We start from the raw sequence: 16,706 nt of genomic DNA, 5'->3' as shown, positions 1-16,706 counted from the left end.
ACGAACAGAATAGGAAATTCCAATATATTCCTACCAGGATTTCTGCAAAGAGAATAGAGACATTTCAGGCAATTTTCAAAAGATGATGGCTGAGAAATTTTGAAAATTGAATAAAGATGTGACATGAATCATCAGTTACAGGAAGCATCCTGAGTCTTGAGTAGGATTAAAATTAAATTAAAACAAATGCAAATCAAGACACATTATAGTGAATCTGCAGAACATTGAAGACAGAGCATCTTAAAATCAACAAAGGAGAAAAGACTAATGATCTACAAATAAAAATTATTAAACTGACAGCTGGCTTATCAGCAATATATCTCCAAAAAACTGAAGGTAAATTAATGACCAACCAAGAATCATACTCAGGTAAACTATTATTCAAGACTAACAAGTTAATTTCAGAGAAGGACTGAGAGAGTTTATCACTTACAGATCCTCATTGAAAGACTACTAAGGATCTGAAATGGAAACAAACCCAGAGAGGAGTGGGATTGTTATAAAGCAAAAAAAATAAAATAAAATAAAAATAAAAATAAATAAATAAATAACATGGAAGCAACAAACAATGAAATTAGTAAATGTTTAGGTAAATTAAAACAGCAGAGACTTCCCTGGGGGCGCAGTGGTTGAGAATCCACCTGCCAGTGCAGGGGACACAGGTTCGATCCTTGGTCCGGGAAGATCCCACATATGGCGGAGCAACTGGGCCCGTGCACCACAACTACAGAGCCTGCGCTCTAGACCCCGTGAACCACAAGTACTGAGCCCACTCACTGCAACTACTGAAGCCCACGCGCCTAGAGCTCGTGCTCCACAACAAGAGAAGTCACCACAATGAGAAGCCTGCGCACCGCAAAGAAGAGTATCCCCTGCTCACTGCAGCTAGAGAAAGCCAGTGCACAGCAACGAAGGCCCAACACAGTCAAAAAAAAGCATTGGTGATTTTACATGTATTTATGTAAATGTGTGTATATATATATTTAAATATACATATATTTAACCCATATGAGATTAGTTTTTTATAACTAAAATTGGTCAAATATTGGCAATTTCATATAGTTCAACCTAACATGAAACATTTTTACATGTAGTTTAGTCTGTCTTAGTCACTGCTGTATTTCCAACACTCCGAACGCTGCTTGTCACATGGCAGGGGCCTCAATGAATATTACTGATGAAGGGATTGCTTTAGAGAAGGTGTTGTAAACAACGAGGAACGAAAATATTATTGACTAGACCAAAATCACGTGGAGAATGGGAAAGGAGAGGTCAAAGTGAAAGCATGCTGCAGTCTTTGCATTACTCAGGAAGAAGATAAGAATATTGATTATCTTTAGACTTTAAGTCAAGTGGGAGGATTAAAATTTCAGGGGTAACCCATTAAAGATACAAAGAATACATAACTTTCAAACCAGCAAATGGGAAAAAGAGACTAAAGAACATCAGATTGACTTCTAGTAAAGGCTGGTGGATTGACTGTGTGCATTAGCCTCTACTCTTTTCTGAAATCCCAATAAAATGACACTAAAGTGCACTTTAAAAAAAATGCATAAACCCACAAAGAGAGTAGGAGACAAAAGAAATTTTGGACGCTGGAAAGCTTCTAGATAGTCAAACAATAGTAACTAAACACACCTGAGAAGATGAATTTTGAAGCAGCAGTGGAGAAAGGCAAGAAACCCCCGATTGATATTACTGAACTCCCAAAAGCTCAGACATTAGCAGCAACAGATTCTTCTGGAAACATGGGTGGCAGTGGGGCTGGAAATGTGGCAAATGGTTGAGAGTCTGTTTGAGAAGCAGATTCCTCTCCAGTTCTGCTCAGCTGGGTTTCTGTCCTTCCCCCAAAGCAGCAGGAAGCCAGAGGTTTATTCTCTGGAGAGAGTAAAAGAACAGGTCTCTGGCCTGGGAAAGACAAGATATTGTTGGGGTCAGGGTTCCTGTACTCAGAAATACAGGATTTAAGTAAAATTTTATATATTAAGTTATGAGACTCCTCTTTCCACACACCATCCTTCCTTTTGGCCAAAATGTTGGCCTGTTTGACTTTACCCTCCAGAAAGGAGACTGGAATATTCTCCCTGTGAAATTAGACTAAGCCAAGAAAATAGACCTAAAGAAACACTTTTGGGAGTTTTTGTGGTCAAGATAGTCCATTGTAAAGTGACCCATGGACTCAAGGCTTCACATCAGCTTCGTTTTTTCTTCTAATTTGCTATGAAATTTTCAAACATACAGAAAAGTTGAAGGAACAGTACAATGGTCACCCTAATACTCACCATCTAGGTTCAGTAATTGTTAATATTTTGCCATGTTTGCTTTCTCTCTATATATATATGGATTTTATACGTGTGCCTAACCATTTGAAGTTGCAGAGAGCGTGCACTTTTCCTCTAACAACTTTAGCTTGTATGTTCTAAAACATAAGGATACTCTTCCACAAAACCACAGTACTCTTATCATACTTAGGAAAATTAATAAGAATTCCATAATATCATTGGAAATACAGTCCATGCTCAAATTTCCCCATTCATCATTTCACAAACTTTTTATTAGTGCTTTATTATTTTCTCAATCAAGATCCAATCAAGGTGGGGGGAGGGATAAATTAGGTGTCTGAGATAAACATATATACACTACTATATATGCAATAGATAATCAACAAGGACCTACTGTATAGCACAGGGAACTGTACTCAATATTCTGTAATAACCTATAAGGGAAAAGAATCTGAAAAGCAATGGATATATGTATATGTATAACTGAATCAGTTTGCTATACACCTGAAACTAACACAACATTGTAATAAGTCAACTATACTCTAATATAAAATAAAAATTAAATTTAAGAAAAAGGTCCAGTCAACATTTATGCATTGTCCCTTGTTGTTACTAAAGTACTCTTTAGTCTTTACTAACTTCCTACTTTTTTAAAAATGACGCTATTTGAAAAGACCAAGCCAATTGTCTTGTAGAATGTGCCATATCCTTAATTTGTCTGATTGTTTCTTTGTAATGTCATTAACCTTGTTTCTCTATCGTCTGTATTTCCCATAAACTGGAATCTAAGTCTAAAGGCTCAGTTATGTTCAGGCTATGTTCCTTTAAAGAGGAAGCAGGAACTTCACATTACATCACATCAGGAGAAATGCAGTGTCCAGTTGTCCCGCTGTTAATGATCCTAAGTTTCATCAGTCGGCAAGGCAGAGACAAGGAGATCTCTTAGTTGTAAAGACATGCTATTTCCCTTTGTAATTAGCAGGTGATCCCTTGGCTCTCTGTCCTTGGGAACCTGATGAATTTACCACACATTCAAGAACTTTGCCTGAAATTATTATTTCATTGGAGATTTTCTAATTCTATCATTCCTTCTACATGGTTTAGCTGACATTATTCTGCAAAGAAAAGCTCTCCCTTATCAATGGGGATGAACTACAGTTCTTCCTGAAGCAGCAACAGGGTAAATGCTTAATTCTTTTCTTTGACCAATTTACAGAAGAAGGAGGTGGTAAAATATTCTCCTCAATGGTGGCAAGTTAAATTTTATATTTTTCTTTTGGTTGTCACTATGGACTCGGGGAATTACTCTTTTTCAATTTTTATGATAATGCACAGTTATTACAATGCAATATAGCCATGTTTGATGCTCAGACTCTTCCTAATTTGGCCAGTGGGAGCCCCTTCGAGGTGCTCCTGTGTGTTGTTTTGTTTTTTAAGATTTTAAATTTTATTTATATTTTTTGCCTGCGTTGGGTTTTCATTGCTGTGCGTGGGCTTTTCTCTAGTTGCGGCAAGCAGGGACAACTCTTCGTTGCGGTGCACGGGCTTCGCCTTGTGGTGGCTTCTTTTATTGCAGAGCACGGGATCTACGTGTGGGCTCCAGGAGGTGTGGCACAAGGGCTCAGAAGTTGTGACATGCGGACTCTAGAGCACAGGCTCAGTAGTTATGGCACATGGGCTTAGTTGCTCCGTGGCATGTGGGGTCTTCCGGGACCAGGGCTCAAACCTGTGTCCCCTGCATTGGCAGGCGGATTCTTAACCACTGGGCCACTAGGGAAGTCCCTCCTATGTTCTTTTAACACATCCCACTTATGAATCAGGGTTCTTTAGAGAAACAGGACCAATAGGATATATATAGATATATAAAGAGATTTATTATGAAGGAGACTCACACAATTATGGAGACTGAGAAGTCCCACAACCTGCCACCTGCAAGCTGGAAGCCCAGGAAAGCTGGTTCTAGTTCAAATGCCTGAAAACCAGGGGAGTCAATGGTGTAAGTCTCAGTACAAACCCAAGAGCTCAAGTATTGGGGGCTGATAGTGTTAACTCCCAGTCAGAGTCCAAAGACCTGAGAACAAGAGCTCCAACATACAAGAGCTGGAGAAGATGAATGTTGCAGCTCAAGTAGAGAGACCAAATTTGCCCTTCCTATGCCTTTTTGTTTTATTCATGCCCTCAAATGATTGGATGATGCCCACCCACATTGGGGAGGGCAATCTTCTTTACTCAATCCACTGCTAATCTCTTCCAGAGACACTCTCACAGACACACCCAGAAATAATATTTACCGGCTATCTGGGCATTCCTTAGCCATCAAGTTGACACTTTGAGTGCTTCCTTGATTTCTGATACAACTAGATTTCCCAAGCTCACCTTGTACTTTGTTTGCCCCAGACCTGGATCTCCAAGGGGCCCTGGTTTGTTTTAGTGGAGAATGGTATTACCAAACCAGGTTCCAGGGCTTGGCATTGCTGTTGGGTTGTCTTTGCTTGTAGGCCCCTGCAGTTAACTAAAGGTATGAAATATATGGGGAAAAAAACATGATTTCATATAGATATTTCTAATTCAAATTCTAAACTGCAGGATTTTTCTTTAAAAAATTTTTTTATTCCTTTTCTCTTATGTATTAATTTGCTTTAACCTACAATACACATAAAATAGTTTCTTTTAGTCTATCGTTTGTCTTTTGACTTTGCTCAGAGTGATCTGATCTTTTGCCTGCAAAATATTTTTATTTTTGTATAGTCAAATTATAAAGTAATTCACCTATTTTTTCTTAAGTACATGTATTGTTTCATCTTTTCATTTAGATCTCTCATGCATTTGGAGTTTATTCATCTCTCATTTATCTCTCATGCATTTGGAGTGTACGGCATGAGGAATGAATCCAACTTTATCTTTTCCCAAATAGCTATTCAGTTGTTTCAATACTATCTCCCCATTATTCAAGATCTGCTGCTTCTCACATACTAAATTTCCATTTGTTCTTTGGCCTATTTCTGGACTCATCATTCTGTTCTATCGGTTTGTCTCTTCATATGCCACTACCACACTGTTTTACTTTAGAGCTTTATAGTACGTGTATCAGCTCCCTAAGGGTTTCCCCCTTATAAACATAAACAGACAATCAAGACTCATAGCATAACCAAGGGGGGAAAGTGGTGGGGTAGGGGTGGTGCTATGATGAATTGGGAGATTGGGATTGACATATATACACTAATATGAATAAAATGGATAACTAATAAGAACCTGCTGTATAAAAAAATAAATAAAATTAAATTAAAAATTTTTTAAAAAAGAATCATAGCATATCTAAGGAGAGTCTCTCATATGAAAAATGTGGGCCAAAATAAAAAATAGAAAACAGCAATGTAAGGAAAGAGTCTTTGCAGGGAGAAGAAAAGAAAAAAAGAAAAATGCAGAGAGATGTAAGAAAAGATATTTTAGGACTTCCCTGGTGGTCCAGTGGTTAAGACTCTGTGCTTCCAGTGCAGGGAGTACGGGTTCCATCACTGGTTGGGGAAGTTCCACATGCCATACAGTGTGGTTAAAGAAAAAAAAAGAAGAAGAAGAAGAAGATATTTTAACCATAAAACAACAATAGGATTTTTCTTTAAATGTCAATATGGATGACCAGAAAAAAAGCTCTTGGAAATTAAAAAATATAACAGAAATGAAACTAATCAAAATAAACAAACCAAAACTCAATAGAAGGGTTACAAGATAAAGAAAGTTGGTAAAGAGAAGAGAAAATTTAGAAGGTGAGAGAAACAATCCAGGAGGTCTAACATTCAGACAATAAGAGTTCCACCAAAAGACAGAATAAGGGAAACCATCAAAGAAATTATTCAGGAAATGAATTTCCAGATTGAAAAGGCCTATCAAGTACTCTCATGCCTAAGGAAGTGGTTGCAAATAGACCCACACAAAAGCACTTCATCGTGACTTTTCATGACCACAAATGAAACCGTGTACCTCAGATTGGGACTTGAACCCACATGCTGGGACTCAAACCCAGCCAAAACCCGCAGTCTTCCAACTGAGATCACACACCTGGTTTCAGGATTTAATGAAACTCAGATTCTTGATGTCTCATCACAGAAAGAATTCAGTGAGAGAAAAAGCAATAGGTAACAAGTGGATTTATTTAGAGAGAAACACACTCCACACACAGAGTGTGGGCCATCTCAGAAGGTGAGAAAGACACCAGGGTATGGGGTTGTCAGTTTTTATAGAAGAGGTTAATTTCATAGGCTAATGAGTGGGAGGAGTATTCCAGCTATTTTAGGAAGGGGTTGGGATTTCCAGGAACTGGGTCACTGCCCACTTTTTGATCCTTATGGTCAGTCTTGGAACTGTCATGGCACCTGTGGACATGTCATTTAAAGCTTGCTGATGTGAGCCTATACTGAGGCTCAAGATCTAGTGGAAGTCGACTTGTCCACCATCTTGGACCCATTTGGTTTTAATCACTTTATGTCATGTCCTTGGGTTATGTCATTCTTTCAAAAGTTGTGCCCTGCCTCCTTCCCTCCTGTTTCACAAAGAGAAAGAGAAGACATTATGGAACGCAAGTTCGTGTGCCTGACATACAGGGAGTCCAAACAAACAGAAACATCGGAGTTTGGAGCAGAGAAAGGTTTATTGCAAGGGCCAAGCAAGGAGAATGTGTAGCTCATGCTCAGAAACATTGAAATCCCCAATGGTTTGAGGGTACAAGTTTGTAAAGGCAAAATTTGGGGTGAGGGAGGCAGGGTGTATGACTTTCTTCTGATTGGTTGGTTGTGGGGTAACAAGGCTGTGTTCCAGGAATCTTGTGCTCAGCCTGAAGTTACCATCTTCCACCTGGGTGGGAACCCCATTTCTGCAGAAGAACTGAAAGATATGTATGTATATGTATATTGCTTGAGGACAACCAGGACACTGCTTTATCATTGCACCATTGTTGCTTGTCTGATCCTCCTTTGTTTCAGCAATACCTCCCCTCCCTAATTAGTAACTGTTTAAGTCTAACCTTTGGAACTCAGGGAAGGTCTAGGAGGCTGAAGCCTTTATCCTTCAAACAAGAAATGGGGGACACGGAAAGGATTTGAAGCCAGGAGAGCCCCATAGGGTCCTGCTTCATTTCAGAAAGGCAGGGGATAGAATGTGTGTGTGTGTGTGTGTGTGTGTGTGTGTGTGTGTGTTATGTGTACAAGTTGTGTATATGTGGAAGAGAACCCAATTTTCATTGACCATTAGTGGATAACCATAAGCCTGAAGATAAGATAAAGCTAAAATTGAAACATCAGAGTAATAAGATTTTCTAAGAGCCAAAAGTTGTTTTTGCAGAGTGGAAAATGGGGATGAGCTTGAGGGACTTCTGTTTTTTTATACTAACTTGTAGACTTGTTGGACTTTTAAAACTGTGTGCTTTGATGAAATAAAAGCAGAATTTAAAAGTACAAAAAACTATTTTTTAAAAGAATACAATAAAACAAATAGAAGTACAAGCAGGAAGATAAAAGAAGCAAAGAAATACCATGGTAAATAGAAAATATAAAATAATATGATAGAGATAAATCAATAATCACAATAAAAGGAAATAGATTAAACCAGCCCATGGAGCATCAAATCTGGAGCTAGACTGCCTGGGTTAAAATGCTAACATGGATTAGCTCTTTGACCTTGGGCAAGTTATTTAACTTCTCTGTGCATCAGTTTCCTTATTAGTAAAATGGAGATAATTATAGCATATAGTATGGTCTAATTCATAGGTTCTTTGGGAAATAAATGATTTAATATATTTAAAAATAAAATAAAAACACTCAGAGCAATGCTTGGCACATAGTAAGTGCTGTGTAAGAAGTTATTATTGTTATTATTATTATTTTCACATCAGACTTTACAAAAATTTCACATTTTCTGTTTAAAGAGGCACACCTGTAATATAATGTCAGAGAAAGTAACCTTTAACAAAGTGTCGGGGGAGAGTGGAAGGCTTTAAAAAGACATACCAGACAAAAATTAATCAAAAGAAAGCAGGTATGACAATATAATATCAGAACACATAAGCTTTGGGGCAAAAAGGATTAATAGAAAGAAAAATTCACCAGGAAAAGATAAAACCTAACAGTAGTGACTTCCCAGGTGGGGAAGGGACTTCCCAGGTGGCGCAATGGTTAAGAATCCGCCTGCCAATGCAGGGGACATGGGTTCGGTCCCTGGTCCAGGAAGATCCCACATACCGCAGAGCAACTAAGCCCGTGCACCACAACTACTGAGCCTGCGCTCTAGAGCCCATGAGCCACAACTACTGAAGCCCGTGGACCTAGAGCCTGTGCTCTGCAACAAGAGAAGCCCGCGCACCACAACGAAGAGCAGCCCCCGCTCTCCTCAACTAGAGAAAGCCCACGTACAGCAACAAAGACCCAATGCAGCCAAAAATAAATAAATAGCTTTATTAAAAAAAAAATCCTAACCATATAGCCTCAAAAGACATAAACAAAAAACTGCTGAGTCTCAAAGAGAACTTGACAAATTTGATAGGTGATTTTAGTGCCATCTTCTCAAAACTGATAGAATCACAGAAAAAAGGTGCGAATAATAGTCAACAAAGTTGATATATAAAGAACTCTGTACACCCCAGGAAGCAGAGAATCTTTACCATCACAAGTACATACCTCAAGGGAAATCCAAACTTTATTTGTAATAGCAAAAAAAGAAAAAGAAAGAAAGAAAGGAAGCAAGGAAGGAAAGAAAAAGAAAGGGAAACAACATAAATGTCATAAATAGATGGACAAATAAATGACGGTAAATTCACAGAATGGAGTATTAACATTAGCTGGTAAAAATAAACATGTTTGATATGTATGTATTAACATGGATATGTCTCCCAAACATAATGTAAAGTGGAAGAAAGCAATGTGCAGGAGGATACAAACAATTTTATATTAATCACTTAAAATTTTATAGCATGTGAAACAATACTGCATATCATTTTGGCTACATAGATATATATAAAAGAATAAACCATGGATGGAAAGGAGACTCACCAACTTCAGGCTAGTGATAGACTTTGGGGAGAGAAAGGAAATGGGGAGGGACTTTCACTATATCTGTCAGATTCTATTCCTTTAAAAAAAGATTCTGGGGCTTCCCTGGTGGCGCAGTGGTTGAGAGTCTGCCTGCCGATGCAGGGGATACGGGTTCGTAACCCGGTCCGGGAAGATCCCACATGCCGCGGAGTGACTGGGCCCGTGAGCCATGGCCGCTGAGCCTGCGCGTCCGGAGTCTGTGCTCCGCAACGGGAGAGGCCACAACAGTGAGAGGCCCACGTGCCGCAAAAAAAAAAAAAAAAAAAAAAAAAAAAAGATTCTAAGACATGAACATTAATATTTGTTGAATCTTGGAAAGGAGTTCATGGATGTTAATAACTCTGTCACATGTACTTGTATGTATGTTTGAAATATTTCAGTGTAAAATTTTAAAAATAAAAGGGAAGAGATTAAATTGATGGAGAGATAAAGGAAATAAAGGCTGAAGAGTATCACTGGTTTTGTACATAAGAGGCTCCTGGTTAGCCCAATAGAGGCAGATACAGTGGCTCCACGGATGTAGAAGCCAGATAGAGGGAAGTGAGGAGAAATGAAGGAAGGAAGGAGCTTGAACGGACCTTTGGTGTAGCTGCTTTGGGGGAATAGGAGAGAGAATTGAGAAGGAACTCATAGAAGTCTTAATTAACAGACTAGCCCAGGGCCCACTAAAAGCTGGAGGTCTGAATTTACAGTGGCATAAATCATAGCACAGTCTTCTCTAACAGGGTTCCATAAGGTGAAGTTGAAAAAGCAGAAGCCAGCTTTTTTTTAATATATATAAATTTATTTATTTTATGTATTTTTATTTTTGGCCGCATTGGGTCTTCGTTGCTATGTGTGGGCTTTCTCTAGTTGCGGCGAGCAGGGGCTACTCTTCGTTGCTGTGCACGGGCTTCTCATTGCAGTGGCTTCTCTTATTGCGGAGCACAGGCTCTAGGCGTGTGGGCTTCAGTAGTTGCGGCACGCGGGCTCAGTAGTTGTGGCACACAGGCTTAGTTGCTCCGTGGCATGTGGGATCTTCCCAGACCAGGGCTCGAACCCATGTCCCCTGCATTAGCAGGCGGATTCTCAACCACTGCGCCAGGGAAGCCCAGAAGCCAGCTTTTTGTGAGGAAAATGAAAGAGAAAGACAAGGGGACAAAGGGTCCAGGGAATTGCAAAAGAGTTGTTGAAGTAATGCACTGGATGGGAATGATGGAAGCAGGAGCCGTGAATATGAGAGAGAGAATGAGAGATCAGAAGGATGGGCACTGTGGCTGAAATGAAACAGAGGAAAAGGATGCTGAAATTGAGGAGGTCAAGGAGTTGAGAGGGAAGGTGTTTGGATGGGTTTTCCATATACATGGTGCCACAGGCAGGAAGGCAAGCTCCGAGGAGAAGAGATAGATGGTCAACTAAGAGCCAGATGCTGAAGTCTGTAGTGAATGTGGAGGTCAAGAATGAGGACCAGTGAGGGAGCATGGCCAGGTGGAGCCAGCCTCCAGGAGTCAGTGGCCTGGAAACAGCAACCGGGCTGCAAATCGTCTGCCTCTGTGAAGGAGGGTTGCAGGAGAAACCAGGGAGCAGGCATCCTGCACGAAGGCCAAGTTCCCACAAAGGCCAGGAAGTGGAGAGAGTTCTAGGCAAGGCTGAAGATGCAGAGGCATCTGATCCATGGGGCAGTGGGAAAATTGGGAGGGAAGAGAACTTTGGGGTGTTGGGTAGAGAGAATAAACAAAGAAGGATGCAGGAGAGAGTAGGAGTATTCATCTTGCCAGAGAGCCTTACTCTGGGGGCTGTGACCAGGAATGAAAGGGATGCGAGGCACAGTGGGTTTAGAAGAGAGGCTAATGTTGCATCCAACATGTCCAAAGCCTTGATGAACGCAGCCGTTGACACTGAGACCGACATGGTTGGGACCTCAAGGGTGGGACCACTTACTGTGTTCCAGACACCCCGCCGGGTCTGGAGGTGAACTTGGTACCAAGTAACACCCAACTAGATTACACTGTGAGCCCAGGGATGTTCCAAGTGCTACACAGCAAAGGACGAGTTCTCCGTGTGATGAAGGGAAGAAGCAGGATGCCCAGCAAGAGAAAGACGTGGAGGCCAGAAGCTATGCAATCCATAGTATGGATGAAGGGCTCAGTATGGCTAGAGTGTGGTGGTAGGAAGGTAGCCTGAGCACATCTGCACATCCCTCTGCCTCTCAGAGTCTGGCCCAGTAGGATTTGAAAATGCTTGATAACTATAACCCCTCTACTGAGCAACTCCCATGTGCCTGGTATTTACCCTTTATCATCTGTAATGCTCAAATCAATACTCCGAGGTAGGTATTGTTATCCTCATTTTACTTACTGAGAAACTGAGGCTCAGAGGGATTCGGGAACTTGCTCAGGGTCTTGCCCTGGGCCAATCCCGGGCCTGTCTAACTCTGAAGTCCATGCTTAGTACGCCAACTCATGCTCAGGATGAGAGAGAACCCTGCTCGTGGGGCTGGTACCACACAAAACATCTACACACCTTACTGGGGGACCCAGGGACCCACGTGCTCAGTAGAAAGCCAGGTGCCAGGAATTAATGATTCAGTAGAAAGAGGGCTGTTGAAACACAGGGGAGCCAGGGTCCATGTGTAAGCTGATCTGGGGACAGGAACAATAGCTCAGGGCCAGCCAGGGAAAGGAAAGCCAAGCTCGGGACAGCTGCCAAGTCATCACAGGGAGTGGAGTCCACCCCTCCTTCCTTGTCCCATCCCATACTTAAATATGCCCCCCTCAGTGCCCCTTCTCTCCTGTCCCCTATGGAGGTAGAAGCAGCTCTAGTTATAGCCAGAACACCAGGTCCTTAGGTCTTTAGCCTTGTCAACCGTGGCCTCCACAGGTCATGATCCATTGTGCCTCAGAACTGCCCCCAACGAGATGTTTGTGTAAGAAACACCTACTGGTGGTGCAATAGCTAGATGGGACCCAGCTATTGACATGGACTCTGATACCACAAAATGTACTGAGCACATTCTGAGTCAACACACTGATGGGGGCCAACAAAGATAAGGATTTTAGTTGTTTGGGTTTTGCTTATGTAAACCCTCCTTCATCACCAAAGGTTTGAGGCTCCTGACAGTGAAAACTGAAATGATGATTATGGTTATGATGATGATGATGGTGATGGTGATGTTGATGATGACGGTGATGGTGATGGTGATGGTGGTGATGATGATGATGATGAGAGAGAGAAAGAGAGAAGACCCTCGGGACCAGTGAAAATAAAAATTGTAGAAGAAAATCATGACCTGAGAAAGCACAAGACCTGAAGAACACAAGCACAAGCAATAACGGATGACAAAGTTGCAATAGTTGACTTTCGCATTGGCTTTGGGTTTCCTGGAAATCCATGAGGAGGGAAATTCAGTTAGTTACATAATTGTCGTAAGCAGAAGAAAGAAACAGACCAGAATCAAAAAGAAAATAAAGCTTTTCCAAACATGAGTTGCAAAATAAACATCTCGATGGGACTTTGTATACAAGGACTTTTGAATCGTATTAAAAGTCACTGAGAGATGGCAATAAGATCAAGGTGAGGAAGCCCAAATATCTACCTTTCTGGTGATAAGATCTGTGGATAGGATTAAGAGTGCCTGATATTTTTTTAGTAGGAAGTCCTGTCTATTAAAATATTAACTAACATTAATAAACAGCTTTTTATTTCATTAATACTTAAAAGAATACAATATAGAAAAAGCATACATTGCAGATAAGCAAAATATATATGTAATCACCTATATTCCCACCATCAGCACTTGTATATTCTCCAATTTTTTTTTAATCTAGGCATATGTTTAGATTTTTTTTTACAAATTTATTTTTATGCACTCAGACTGTTTAGTAGCCTGATTTATTGTTTAGAATATGCCATACTTACAATCCATGTCAATTAATGTTCATTCACAATATAATTTTTAATAGAAATTAATGCGGACATATCAAAATTTAACAATCCCTTCTTGTACATTGTGTTTTCTTAATTTTTAAAATTATAAACAGCAATGTAATGAACACTTTCATAGCTAAATGCATGCATTCTGTGGTTATTCCCTTACCATTAATTTTTAAATGGAAGAACATTTTCTAAACAGGTATATCCCTATTCACAAACCCTTTGCAGTAATACTGAGACTCCCCAGTGTTAGGACCAGTTAACCTCCCAGGTGGGAACCAGTGGCTTAGACTCTAAAGGAAAGGTGCACCACAAAGCCTTCAGGCATTTTCTGTCTCTGTTACTTTCATGGATTTTCAGATACAAATTGAGTGCATGTATCTAATTTCACTTTTCTCTTAAACCTCCCTCAAAATATAGTGAAGAGGGCTTCCCTGGTGGTGCAGTGGTTGAGAGTCCGCCTGCCAATGCAGGGGACACGGGTTCATGCCCCGGTCTGGGAAGATCCCACACGTCGTGGAGCGGCTGGGCCCGTGAGACATGGCCGCTGAGCCTGCCCGTCCGGAGCCTGTGCTCCACAACAGGAGAGGCCACAACAGTGAGAGGCCCGTGTACTGCAAAAAAAAAAAAAAAATATATATATATATATATATAGAGAGAGAGAGAGAGAGAGAGTGAAGAAATTTTTTTTTTTAGAAAAGATGTAGACCCATAGAGACAAAAAGAATGGAAAAAAAGACCACAGCAAAATTTTGAAAGCTAGAAAGCAGACAGACAAGTTGCAACTAATTTAGCAGGCCTGAGCAAACAGATCTGAAGTTGGCAGTGGGGAAAGATGAGTGCCACCCTGATTTATTGCACTGAATTCTCAAAATGTTAAGGAATTGTAGTAAATCTTCTGCTAGCCAATGTTACACCCGTGTATGAATTAGTAATACCCCCCCTTTTCTCAAGACACTCTACTGCCATCTACCAGAAGTTTGTCATAATAAATATACAATTCCATGATGTCTACAGTGCGGGAAAGGTGCACTCGGAATTGTGCCCTGCACAGCTTGCACAGCCATACATACCAGCCCTGACCTGGAGCACCAGGAACCACTGAAAATAGACGTGAATGAAGAGGCTGTTGTAAAATATGAAAGATTGGTTAAAACTATTTAAAAAGCTGGAAAAGCTTTAGCTTTTCTCTCTCACCTTAGCGGAAGATTGGAGGTTTATTCTCTGAAAAGGGGAAGACCGAATATCTGTGGAAAGAGAATGCCTGGCAGAGTTGAGGACAGGCAGAGAATGCCTGGCAGAGTTCTGAGTACCAGAAATAGAGGGATTAAATCAAAGTGTGCCCTCTGAATGCTGAGTCCCATCCTGCTTCTTCCACTTGGCCCCGGGAGCACTGGTATCCAGGCCTTTACCCTCCAGGCAGGAGAGTAGGAGAAACTTCCTAGGGAAACATGACCTGCTCAAAGGAAAATACCTAACTATTTTTACTTTGGGGGTTCCCGAACTAAACTTTCCAGTGGATCACCCAACAGTGAAGCTCATAGTCAACAATACTATGTACTCATGTACATGGAGCTTCTAATCAGCTTTAAAATCCCCACTCTGCAGTTTAAGCAGATAAGCAAAGTTTACCAGGCATTTGAGGAAAGATCCCAACATGAAAGATAGAGACCAAAGCAAACAGACATTTAAAAAGGAACGTGAAGAAAACTGAGACTATGCAGACAGAAGAACACTTAAAAATACCATTAATATCATCAGAGGGTTAAAAGAATATATTACAATGATGAAACAAGAACAGGATACTACAAAAGAACATTCACAGAATTTTTTTTTAAAAAGCCCTTGCAAATTAAAAACACAATTGTAGAAACAGAAAACTGAATAAAGTGTGAGGAAATCTCCCAGAAAGGAGAGCATGCAGAGATGGAAAAAATGAGTGAAAAGAAAATTAGAAGACTTGTCCAGGAAGGTCCTATTATTGGAAGCAACTGAGAAAAAGTGGTACAATCATTTTAGAAAACAATTTAGCATTACCTGGTAAAGATGAACATACATATACTGTACCACTGAGCAAGAGAATAAAGATTTATTAAATTCATTCATTTATCCAATAAATATTTATTGAGCACCTGCTAAGTCATTGTGCTGGGCATTGACTATACAAGAATAATAAACAAGATAGACAAGACCTCTGCCCTTGCAGAAACCAACCAAAATTCTTCATCCCAAGGCAGCTGTGAAGTATGGCACATTTCAGGCTCAATTTTGTCCACAAGGTTTGGGTTTTTGTGCAAGGAGTCTCTGGATAGATTTCCTGTGGGCAGAACATGTGTATGAAGGAATTGTAATTATTCTGTGGCTCAAAAGAGGAGTAAAAATTAGAACAAAGCTGGATTGAGAAAGAACCAATTTAATTTTTAAAATTTTGATAATCTTGAACAGAGTTGTCCAAAGATAGAATCAATTGTTTGGGGTGGTGGTAAGTTGGCTGTCAGTGGAGGTGTTCAATACTAAGCAGGATTCATTCACTGAGTGATTGCATGATGGCCTTGTGCTGGGCACTGGGCTAGGCACTGTGTATTAGTTAGCCATTGCTGCATTGCAAATCACCCCCAAATTTAATGTCTTATGATCTCTCACAGTTTCTGTGGGTCAGTGGCTTGGCTGTGTGGTTCTGGTTCGGGATCTGTCATGAGATTGCAAGTAGGACGCTGCCTGGGTCTACACTCATCTGAAGGCTTGACCAAGGCTGGAGGATCTGTTTCCAAGGTGGCTCACTCATATGGCTGGCAAGTCGGTGTTGGCTGTTGAGGAGGGGCTGTAGTTCCTTCCTATGTGGACTCCTCCACAGGGCTGCCTAAGTGTCATCACAACAGCACCAACATGGTGGCTGTCCTCCCTCAGAGTCAACAGTCTAAGAGAAAGCAGGATGGAAGCCACAATGGCCATTATGCCCTAGCTTTGGGAGTCATATACCATGCCTTTCACAAAGCCTATTGATCACCTAGGTCAGCCCTCTCCAGTGTGAGAGGGGCCACACAGGTCGTGAGTACCAGAGAGATGAGGCTCAATCTCAGAGGCTGACTACCACACTGTGAATGCAATGATGAACAAACGAGTGGGGTGCCTGACCTCAAGGGTCTGTGAGTGTAGAGTTAGGCTATTTATTAGAGATGATGTCAGAGGAACTGGACTGAGACACAAGACAGATCCCTCCAATCCTAACGTCCTGTGATTTTGTTCTTCTAGGTCTTAGTTCTTTACTCACCGTACCACTAAGCCACCATCTCAGAACCAGCAACTCACATCCTCGTTCTTCTGCCAACGGGCAATTCTGAGGTCTCCATTATTAGCTGCTTGTCATCACACAGCGACATAACATGGTCCCACTCTTGGTGCTTTCAGATACAGAAGTCCCTGGATAACCCCA

This window comes from Mesoplodon bidens, assembly GCF_964165515.1.
Source record: "Mesoplodon bidens genome assembly, chromosome: 7".
In the NCBI taxonomy this organism is placed as follows: domain Eukaryota; kingdom Metazoa; phylum Chordata; class Mammalia; order Artiodactyla; family Ziphiidae; genus Mesoplodon; species Mesoplodon bidens.
Note: the sequence above shows the minus strand (reverse complement) of the source record.